At 33.7% G+C, this 10,389-nt stretch overlaps 1 pseudogene; it reads left to right on the top strand.

Annotated features, from left to right (window-relative positions):
- The first annotated feature begins 1,453 nt into the window (after positions 1-1,453).
- On the top strand, positions 1,454-8,065 carry LOC125164562 (60S ribosomal protein L29-like; annotated as a pseudogene).
- Positions 8,066-10,389: the final 2,324 nt, after the last annotated feature.

The raw sequence follows: 10,389 nt of genomic DNA, 5'->3' as shown, positions 1-10,389 counted from the left end.
TTCAACACTATAAAATCATTTCAAAAGTCAATTGACCAGAAATAGATTTCCTTTTAACACTGAGTTTTGCTTCAATGTTTTTCAGTAGAGTCCTCTTTTCAAACTATTACAGGATGCAAAACAAGATACCTATTTAAAAAATTATATGCTGTATTTTTCTTGTTCTAATATAAATCTTAGGTAATTATTACATAGTATCTGTACCACAATCTTTACAACAAAATATCAGTACTAGAAAGAAGTACAAGTATAGAGTCAAATTGTCTTAAAGAAGTTTCTTCTCAGAATATATTAAATTGTTCTCAAGGTAGCTTTCAGCCTGTGATTCACTATTTATTTCTAGTCAGGATTATTGAACCATTTGGTCAATGAATCCAGTATTTAGGCAGAGAAATATAGATCAGTCTTTTGCCAAAGTTATTTGACTATGAATCAGTTTAAATATTCTAGTAGTTTGAGATGATGCCAGAAGGTTGTGAAATCTAACATACTAGGATTAAAAATGTGATCAAATATGACTTTGTACATAAATTACTTGCTGAAATTATAAACATATGGTCATATGATTTTATTAGGTAAGCAAAAAACAAATAAGAGAATTACATCTTATCACGTTAAATAGCGCGTGTGTGTGTGTGTGTATAAACCACCATATAAATGTAACAAGTTTATAATAATGCCTAATTACCTAATAAAAAACATGATAACATTAACTAGATCAAAGGTTTGCAAACATTTTTTGTAAAGAGCCACATAGTCACTATATTAGCTTTTTTGAGCTATACAAGTCTCTGTCATAACTATTCAACTCTGCCATTGCACATAAAGGTTAGAAGAATTTTACAGGTATATGCTATATTTTACCTTCACCATAACTTAAACTTTAGCTAGAATCTGTGTAGTGATTGCTGCTGCTTCCTTCCTTCCCTCCTTTCTTTGCATTTATTTTCCTTTACTTTTATTAACGTGTTACAGAATGCAATTCTTTTCCAAACATAGATCAGGAAATTATTTTTGAGATGGATCAGGATGGTAGTGCATCTTGTTGTATATAATCACAGTTTTTTATTTGTTTTTACGTTCAGTGGCTGTATTCCCCAGGTAATTGTTTGAGTTCTTCATTTGCCATTGCTGCCATAACATAGTTCTTAATTTATTGGTCAGGGTATCAAGCTAGTGGAAATGATTAGTCCTGATATACAAAGGTAATGCTCTTCTTCAAAAATGTGATATTTAAAAAAATGTTAAAAATTCAGCTAGTAAAGACAGCAATCTCTTACAACCACTAAATAACTATCAGCCTTATTCATTTTCTACTTCCTGTGCGTTCCTAGAGGTCTGGAAATTTTACTTCCATTCTGGCCTGACAAACAATATTGGAATGTAGTCTTAAGCAATTTCAAACTGATTGAAACTGTTCGAGATTTGGTGCTATCTTAAGTCCTTTCCTGACATGGGATTTAGCAGTAACAGAAGAACAACAAAACAAAGCAAAGCAAAACAAAACCAAAAACCTTTAGGTGAGTCCTCTTCATTTACCGTTCAGTAAATAAAACTAACTAGGTTAGTGTTAGGAAACAGTCAGAATACAGGAAATCTTCAGAGACAAGAGGACAGAAAGAAAAGAAACAAAACAAAACAACTCCATAATGGTACTTTAGTCTTTCTTCATGACAAAATACCGTAACATCATATTAGTATATAGATATACATATAGATATAGATAGCGTAATATATATATAGCATATATATAGCATTATATATGTAGCATTATATATATATATATATAGCATATATAAATAAAAATACACACACACACACACACACACACACACACACCTTCTCTCTTCAGAAAGTAAAAAGGGGCTTCTAGAATCACTTCTTGGAAACTCACTTTCCCCAGAGTGCTTTGATGTTCTTTTGAGTCATTGATACTTTTAATTCCAATAATTATTCAAGCTGGAAAACTTCAAATCATTTCTTCTTTAAATTCTGTCCCTCCTCTCCCAACCAGTGATTCATGAAGCTCTCTCAATGGTAGCCCTTATTTGCATCGATCAAAACCTTTCTTCTTATTCAATCTAATATTCAGGCCCTCATTATTTCTGTTCTAAACCACTGAAATAGTGTCTAAATTCTGTCTTCTAACTCTGGTTTACCCTCATTTCACACCAAACTTCACACATAGCTCCAAGGTCATTTTGCTACAATATAGATCCCAACAAGTTAAGCCTTTGCTTTGATATTACAATGTCTCCCAACTTCTTTAGACAAAAGTCCAAACTGTAGTCACCATCATATTATTTTATGTTGCCAGGGTTTTTGCAGTTTATTTCCTGGGTCTACACTGACAAGTTCCAAAATCTCGCTACACTGACAAGTTTCTTGACTCTCTCAATATCTCTTCCAGGGAAATAACTACTTGTCATAAGTGAAGCAGTATAAAAGTTACCTTTTGTCTAAAATTGTACAAGGCATCATGAGTTCAGCACTTCCCACTTCTATATGCGTAAATAAATACAATGAAACATAGTAGCCTCTCAAAAAAGTTATTGTATTAGGTCACCAAGGAAAAGGATAATATTTCATTCATGCCACAATGCCCTAGGCAGTTCCCTAATTGCATTAAAGGATTTGGGGTGTGACTATGCATGTAGAAAATGCACTCTCCATCAGAAACAACTAAAAATTTATTCAATCCAAGTGCTATAGAAAAAAATTCAGGAGCTGAAAAGTAGCACTATGGATACCAATGCTGATATCAGACAGTCCAGAGTTCTATACCTGGATCTATCTCCAATTTTAAAACAAAATTTTTTTTACATTACTTATTTTTTGAGAGACATAGAGAGACAGAGCACATGTTGGGGAGAGGCAGAGAGAAAAGGAGACACAGAATCCGAAGCAGGCTCCAGGCTCTGAGCTGTCACCCAGAGCCCGATGCAGGGCTCGAACTCACAGACCGTGAGATCATGACCTGAGCTGAGGTCGGATGCTTAACTGACTGAGCCACCCAGGCGCCCCTATCTCTAATTTTGTGATAGCAGTCCAGCTACCCAAATTAGGTATCATTTCCTAATCTGTAAAATGTTAGTACCTACAGATTATACTTTCAGATATATTCGTTAAAGTTCAATGAGTAATAGCAATTGTTATTATTAACTGAATTTCAAAAATCTCTCATTTATAGCCATTTGAATACCCCTTCACTGAAATTTCTATTGAGGGCCACCTTAGGAGGAGTTCATCAGTAACACTGTGTTAGTAACTTTATTTTATATTCAGAAGTTTATAAATACCAACTAGATTTAGAACCTGGATCTAAATTTCTCTCCTCTTTCAACTGCTTAGATCTGAAGATAGGGATTTTGTTTAACAAAGGATATAAACATTTGAATTTCTTTTCATATAGAAGAGTCATCTTTTAAACTCTCCAATTTTGGATTTAGATCATATAGATCCTTCTTTACATTGTTTTGAGTAGTTCTTTATGTTCCTGGTATGTTCTCATACATAATAAACCTAAAAGAAGAATTTTGCCTTATACACATATAAACAGTCTCCTAATTAATAGAAGGAAAAAGGAATGCCAAATAAGGTTCTAATAAAAATTTCCTGGTATACATATATATTTCCTAGTATACTTAAAAGAGGTTGAATCTATTTTTTAACATTTTGTTGGAGGCCATATTTTTATTATTACCTAATTATTTTTGTTTAAAGATGGTATTTTAAGGACAGTTTCATGATTGCTGTCATTTATGATTGTGACTATGAATAATTGTTCTTCAAATCTGCCATGCTTTGGTAAATTTCACCACTACAGAGAGTATTTAGCATAACAGTTATAAAGTAGGATAGTGTGTCTCTTAATTCAACATGTGCTTTGTTTCTATATGTCTTTAATTTCTTTCCTAAAATATTTATTGTGATTTCATATGAAAACAGTCTATTGCCAAGAAAAGTCTAAAGTTTTTATATGAATAAAATTATCCTTTTTAGTCTACAAATGAAAAATTACATGAATGGAGAAAGAACAATGTTTCTGGATAATTAGAAAAAAAATCTTAAAAAGTAGCTAAACACAATGTTACTAGTTCTCTACTAATGCCTCTTCCTTAAGGTATAACATAAATTCTTGTTTAATAAAAAGTATACGTTTAGTGTGCATTGCCTTCTAGTTTGTTATATGAAAACTCCACATGGTTTCCACCAATAACTAATCAGTGGGTTAATCTAAATGCTTACTTAAACAGAATATGAACTGTGATTCAAGCATTGTACTAGGTTCCATTTATCAACATTTTATTCTCTAATAGGCTACCACAGCATTTAAGTTTTCATCATTAGTAATCTAAAATTTCATTTCTTTTAATATTTATACTTAGATATATGGGGCGCCTGGGTGGCTCAGTCCTTAAGCGTCCAACTTTGGCTCAGGTCATGATCTCGCGGTTTATGAGTTCAAGCCCCGCATCAGGCTCTGTGCTGACAGTTCAGAGACTGGAGCCTGCTTCAGATTCTGTGTCTCCCTCTCTCTCTGCCCCTCCCCTGCTCATGCTCTGTCTCTCTCTGTCTCAAAAATAAATAAAACATTAAAAAAATTAACATTTATACCTAGGTATAAGCCAGAGGAAAAAATCCACCTACATATTGTTTTATCAGAGACTTGTCATATGATGTTAATAACACTAGAGGGATACTGAAAAGAATGCTGATAGCTTTAAATCTGACAGAAGCTAAATCTGTTTACTTTTGCTTCAATTTTTGAAGTATAATTATCTAATAAAATTACATAATTCACATTACAATCAAAGTTTGCCTTATGAAATTTGCAGTTACTTACTTTGAATTACATCCTTATGTATCAATGATCTATCACTGTAATGCTTAACTAAATTTTGTAAAAACTTACAATAGTAGTTCAATGAACTGAGAACAATATTTTATAACATTGTAAGCATACCAGGTAGGGAATATCATTGATATATTTAAATCGGTGATAACTTTAACTTTTCATGCAATTCAAGAAATTGTATTTTCACAATATTTTTAAAAGTTAAACAGCTGAACAAGCTAACAAACATAAAAGATGTCTTTTAAAAAGAGGTTTAATGTCTGCAGTCTATTAAAAAAATAAATGATCTTTACTTCAATATAGATTAATTGTGTTACCCCTAGGCCAAATGATATTTCTCTCAAGGACAAGATATTAGTTAGGGAGTCCAAGGTTCATTTTGTTAGCTAAATGAAAATAAATTGGTGACAACTTAGAGTTAGCATCTAAGAACTTACAGAGAATCACTGTAACTTGAAAGGGAGATTAAACTTTCTATAAAGAAAGATATCTCTCTCCAAAATGCAAACCTGTCATCATTTCTGCCAATCATATCTGTAAATTATTAGACACATAGACACACACAGACACGCACATATTTAATGTTCAGCCAGCATGTTCCAGTGTAATATAATAGGCCTTATTACTACTGATTTGTTTTGTTAATTTGTTTACTCTATGCTTATGCCTTTCTAGTCACTGAATTATTTTGATTATCAACCCTGCTTATATATATATATATATATATATATACACATATATACATATGTGTATGTATCTGAATGAAAGAGATCACACACTACGAAAAATCTCTGAAACATGTAATTAATACTAAATGAGAACAGAGACTAAAACTCTTCCAAAAGTGATGTCTGTTAGAATGCAATTCTATGTAAAATAAAATAATATAAATGTAATAAACTTGCTCCTAAACAGGCTTAAAGAACATTTTGGGTAAATACAAGATTATGTGGGGTAGAGAGAAGAGTCTGGAGAATAGGGTGTATACAGAAGACTTGAAGAGTCATTGCCATTTGGTGAGTGTAAAGAGAAATACTTGGAAGTGACACTAAAGATCTTTGAATCAACTGAAGAGAAAAGGCTCCCTGAGAGTCAATGAGAATCATTGACAATAACTGAACAGAGAATAGGTGAACAGAGAATAATGGGATCATTAGTGATTGAAGAAGATTTACATCACCCACACACATAAAGGTTCAAGAAGAATTTAGAAAAGCAGACTACATTGTTCTCATTCAGCTTCAGTGTTTATGAAGACAAAATATCAGTAAATTGAGTTCAAATCTGCTCTCCAATTCCACAGGTAAGAGTCAGAGAAACATTTTTCACTCTTCAACGCAAATATTCTCTTTTCTGACAGCATGACATTACTAATTTTTTTATATATGTGTATGAAGAAGGTTGGAATAGTAGATTCTGAAAGTAATTAATAGAATTTAACTTACCATGAATCTTTATCTTACTCTCCATGAGAAGAGTTGGATAGATATACACATACACAAAAAAAGTGAGCTAGATTAGTTCTTCTATTCAAAGCTAGGGAATAGGAATCAGGTCATAGTTGAATATAGGCCTAATTTTGCTACTAAGATCACAGTTAATAAATGCTTATAGCTCTGGGTATAAAAGGAAAGTCTAGAGAATCTAGCAGAGTTGACATATCAAAGCTCAACAATGGGTCAAAATTGTTGGCAGTTAGGCTGAATAAATAAGTAACGAAGGGAAATGGCCAGCAGCTTATGGAAGTAAGGAGCCAGAATCAAGTGAAGAACAAGGTGTTTTGTTTTGTTTTGTTTTGTTTTGTTTTGTTTTGTTTTGTTTTCCAGCACCAGCATCCAGATACAACAAACCCAATCTATGTTGACATAACCTGAGCTAAATAGCTTTTGGTACTTTGAGATCTCACATTGTGGAGCCCTGCAAATAAGATGAAAATGCTGTAGGTTTTGAATTCAGTGAATGAAATACATCAAGAGAAAAATAAATACCACAAAATATGCTAAGAAATTCCAGATTGTTCTCCCCAAAGAAAGCACGTGATATGAAAATAAGTTCTCTTCTGAAGCAAAAGAAAAGGCAAACAAAGGGAAATGTTGCTAATTATCTTTATCTGGGAATTTCATCAAAGACTTAGCATTTTGGGGTTTGTGGTTAACATGATTCATTGCTTATGTCCATGCTCTGCCTAGATTTTCTTCAGTTGCCCTCTAATTAGTGCTTAAGAAATTATGGTCAGCAATTTTAATGGTTTTGAATCCAAGGAAGAGGAAAAATCTTTTTAAAAATACCAGTTGTTCAATCATAGCTTTTGGTAATATAAGAAAAAACATGGCAAGAGAAGTTTGATTGTAAAGTGTCCACATCCACTCACAGCCCCACTGTCTTTTGTGTGTGCTCTAGTGACCTGTATCTAACTGGTATTGATGGAGTCTGGAAAAGCTAGCTACTCCTAGCACAGTGTTCTTTAACTATGTACTTCTTTCCCATAATTCTAAGAGCTCTTGAAATTTGATTTTCAATCTGTTTTAATTTCTTTAAACCTCTCAAATAGAATTTATTATTGAGGGTTCCATGGAGTCCTCATTGATAATGAGTAATTATAAAGCATTATCAGGTTAATGATGTTGTAAACTGTGATTCAGATCTCCAATGCAAAGAAAACAGCTTCAATACATTAAAAAAAAAAAAAGAAGGCACTTTGAGAGCTGTGGGCTTTGGTCCAGACACAGCCAAGTCCAAGGACCACACCACACACAATCAGTCACGAAAATGGCACAGAAATGGCGTCAAGAAACCCAGTCGCAAAGATATGAATCTTTTGGGGTCTTAACTTAGACCTGAAGTTCCTGAGGAATAGGTACTTTGCCTAGAAGCACAACAAAAAGGGCCATTAGAAGATGCAGGCCAACAACGCCAAGGCCATTAGTGCAGATGCTGAGGCTATCAACGTCCTCATCAAGCCCAAGGAGGTCAAGCCCAAGATCCCAAAGGGCAGTAGCCTCAAGCTCAATTGACTTGCCCACATTGCTTACTCTCAGCTCAGGAAACACGCTCATGCCCACATTGCCAAGGGTCTCAGGTTCTGCCAGCCAAAATCCAAGACCAAGGCAAACAAAGGCCCAGGCTGCAGCTGTGACTCTGGCTCCAGCTCCTGCTGTGGCTCAGTCTTCCAAAGGTGCCCCGTCTCCAAGAAAGGCTCCAGTGTAGAGGTTTCTGTTTGCCAATGTGAGGATGGAAGGACTGGTGTGACACCTGGGCTTCTGTCAGCATGGGGCTGGTGTCCTGTGCTCTTTGTACAAATAATTTTTTTTTTAGAATTTCTCACAATTTTTCTAGTTCCTTATTTGAAGGAAATTTACATATTTAAACAAATCTGCCTGTGGGTAAAATTTTACCTCTGAGTTGTTTGGAAGAATAATTAACTGTGTAAGTTTTGCAGTGAACTTAGAGCAAATATGAAGTGCCACCTAAAAAACTGACTGATAAAGAATAATCAAAGCACAAGTTCAACCTGAGAAAAACAAAAAAAATCAACTTATATAATGTTCAGAAACAGTCTTGAGGATAGATGAGAAATATTTACCCATGCACAGCATTTTCTCTAAAGACTCAGAAATATTAATAGTAATTCTATAATTCTATAGCTCTGTGATTGCCAATCTAAAAAACAAATGAGAAAGTCTTATGTATGAATTAGGAAAGTATCTGAGCTATACAAAGAAATTTTAAAAAAGCTTTTCACTTAAAAGAGTCTCATAAAAATTAAATAAAAGATAATTGCCTCTTTTGCATGGAATTTTAAAAGATAAATGTAGAAACAACCAAGGCAACCAAATGCTCAGAAGTCTCTTTTTATTTTACTCTTCTCCCCCTATTTCACCCACCCCCCACCCCACTTTCTTCTGTAAGCCTCCAATTTGTTCTTGATATTTATGAGTCTGTTTCTGTTTTTTTGCTCATTTGTTTGGCTTTTTTAGATTCCACATATAAGTGAAATCATATAGAATTTGTCTTTGTCCGTTATTTTACCTAGCATAATATCCCCAGATCCATCCATATTGTTACAAATGACAGGATTTCATTATATTTTATGGCTGAGTAATATTCCATTAGTTATCTATCTATATATCTATCTATCATCTATCTATCTATCTCACATCTTCTTTATCCATTCATCTACTGATAGACATTTGAGCTGTTTCCATATTTTAACTGTAGTAAAGAATGCTACAATAAATATAGGGGTATATATATCCTTTCAAATCCTTTTTTTTTTTTGGATAAATACCCAGCAATGAAATAACTGGATAGTGTGGTATTTCTATTTTTAATCTTTTAAAAAACCTATGTTTTCCATAGTGACTATGTTTTCCATAGCGCCAATTTACATTCCCACCAACAGTGCACAAGTGTTCCTTTTTCTCCACATTATCACAAACACTTGTCATTTCTTGTCTTTTTCATACTCGTCATTCTGATTGGTGTAAAGTGATATCTTAGTGGTAAATCGCCTTCTTTTCCAGTCATAAGTCAACTGTATACACCTATGTTCCACTCCATTAGAAAGTAGTAGTTAAATCAACTGCACATTAGAAAATCCTAGATTTTTTTTAAAGTTTATTTTTTTATTTGGAGGGAGAGAGAGAAAACACAAGGCAGAGAGGGGTAGAGAGAGAGTGGGAGAGAGAGAGAATCCTAAGCAGGCTCTGCACTGTCAGTGTACAGCCTGATGCAAGGGCCCAAACTCATGAACTCATTAACTCATTAACTCACGAACTGAGAGATCATGACCAGAGCTGAAGTTGGACACTTAACCAATTGAGCCACCTAGAAGTCCAGAGAAACTCCTATATTTGTAAGTACCCAAGACCATGTTCCCCCCATGAAGAGTCTAATGTAATTGTTTGGGAAAAGGGCTCAGAGATTATTAATTCTCAAATAGCACCCTGATTCTAATGTGCAGAAAATTTAGGGAATCATTGCATTAGATGGAGCAAATGGCAATTCTATCAGTTTATTCCATGCTGGACACTGTGGTAATATCTTTATTGTATTATCTCATTTAATCCAGCTAGCATTTCTACACTGCAGAAATTATTCACCTCATTTTGCTGTTGATACCAGCAGAAAATTTAAATAAATAACTCGCCAAAAGCAACACAACTTAGAAATGTTGAAGCAAAGACTCAAATAAAGCTGTGTAATTTTAAAGCCTACAATCTGAAGCATTCTTACTATCTAATTTCTACATCTAGGTTACAATAATAGAATCTTCCTTGTTTTTTTCCACTCCCTTTTGGCCCAAATTTGTCATATGTCATGAATCCGGGTGTCTGTCTTTGTTTCTTCAGAATTAGGTAAGATGTGAAAAAACCTAGAGGACAATGTAAAAACTTTTAGACTCCACCAGCATCTGATGAATAGACATGTTTTGTGAGTTGCAGAAGATATTTAATATTTTTCTTTAAATTATTAAAGTATATAAATATTGAAAATTTTTGCTTTAAAATTAAATTACAGTTTCTCTTTGA

This window comes from Prionailurus viverrinus, chromosome A1 (genome assembly GCF_022837055.1).
Source record: "Prionailurus viverrinus isolate Anna chromosome A1, UM_Priviv_1.0, whole genome shotgun sequence".
Taxonomy (NCBI): Eukaryota; Metazoa; Chordata; class Mammalia; order Carnivora; family Felidae; genus Prionailurus; species Prionailurus viverrinus.
The sequence above is the reverse complement of the archived record's forward strand: the minus strand, read 5'-3'. Positions and strand labels throughout refer to the sequence as shown.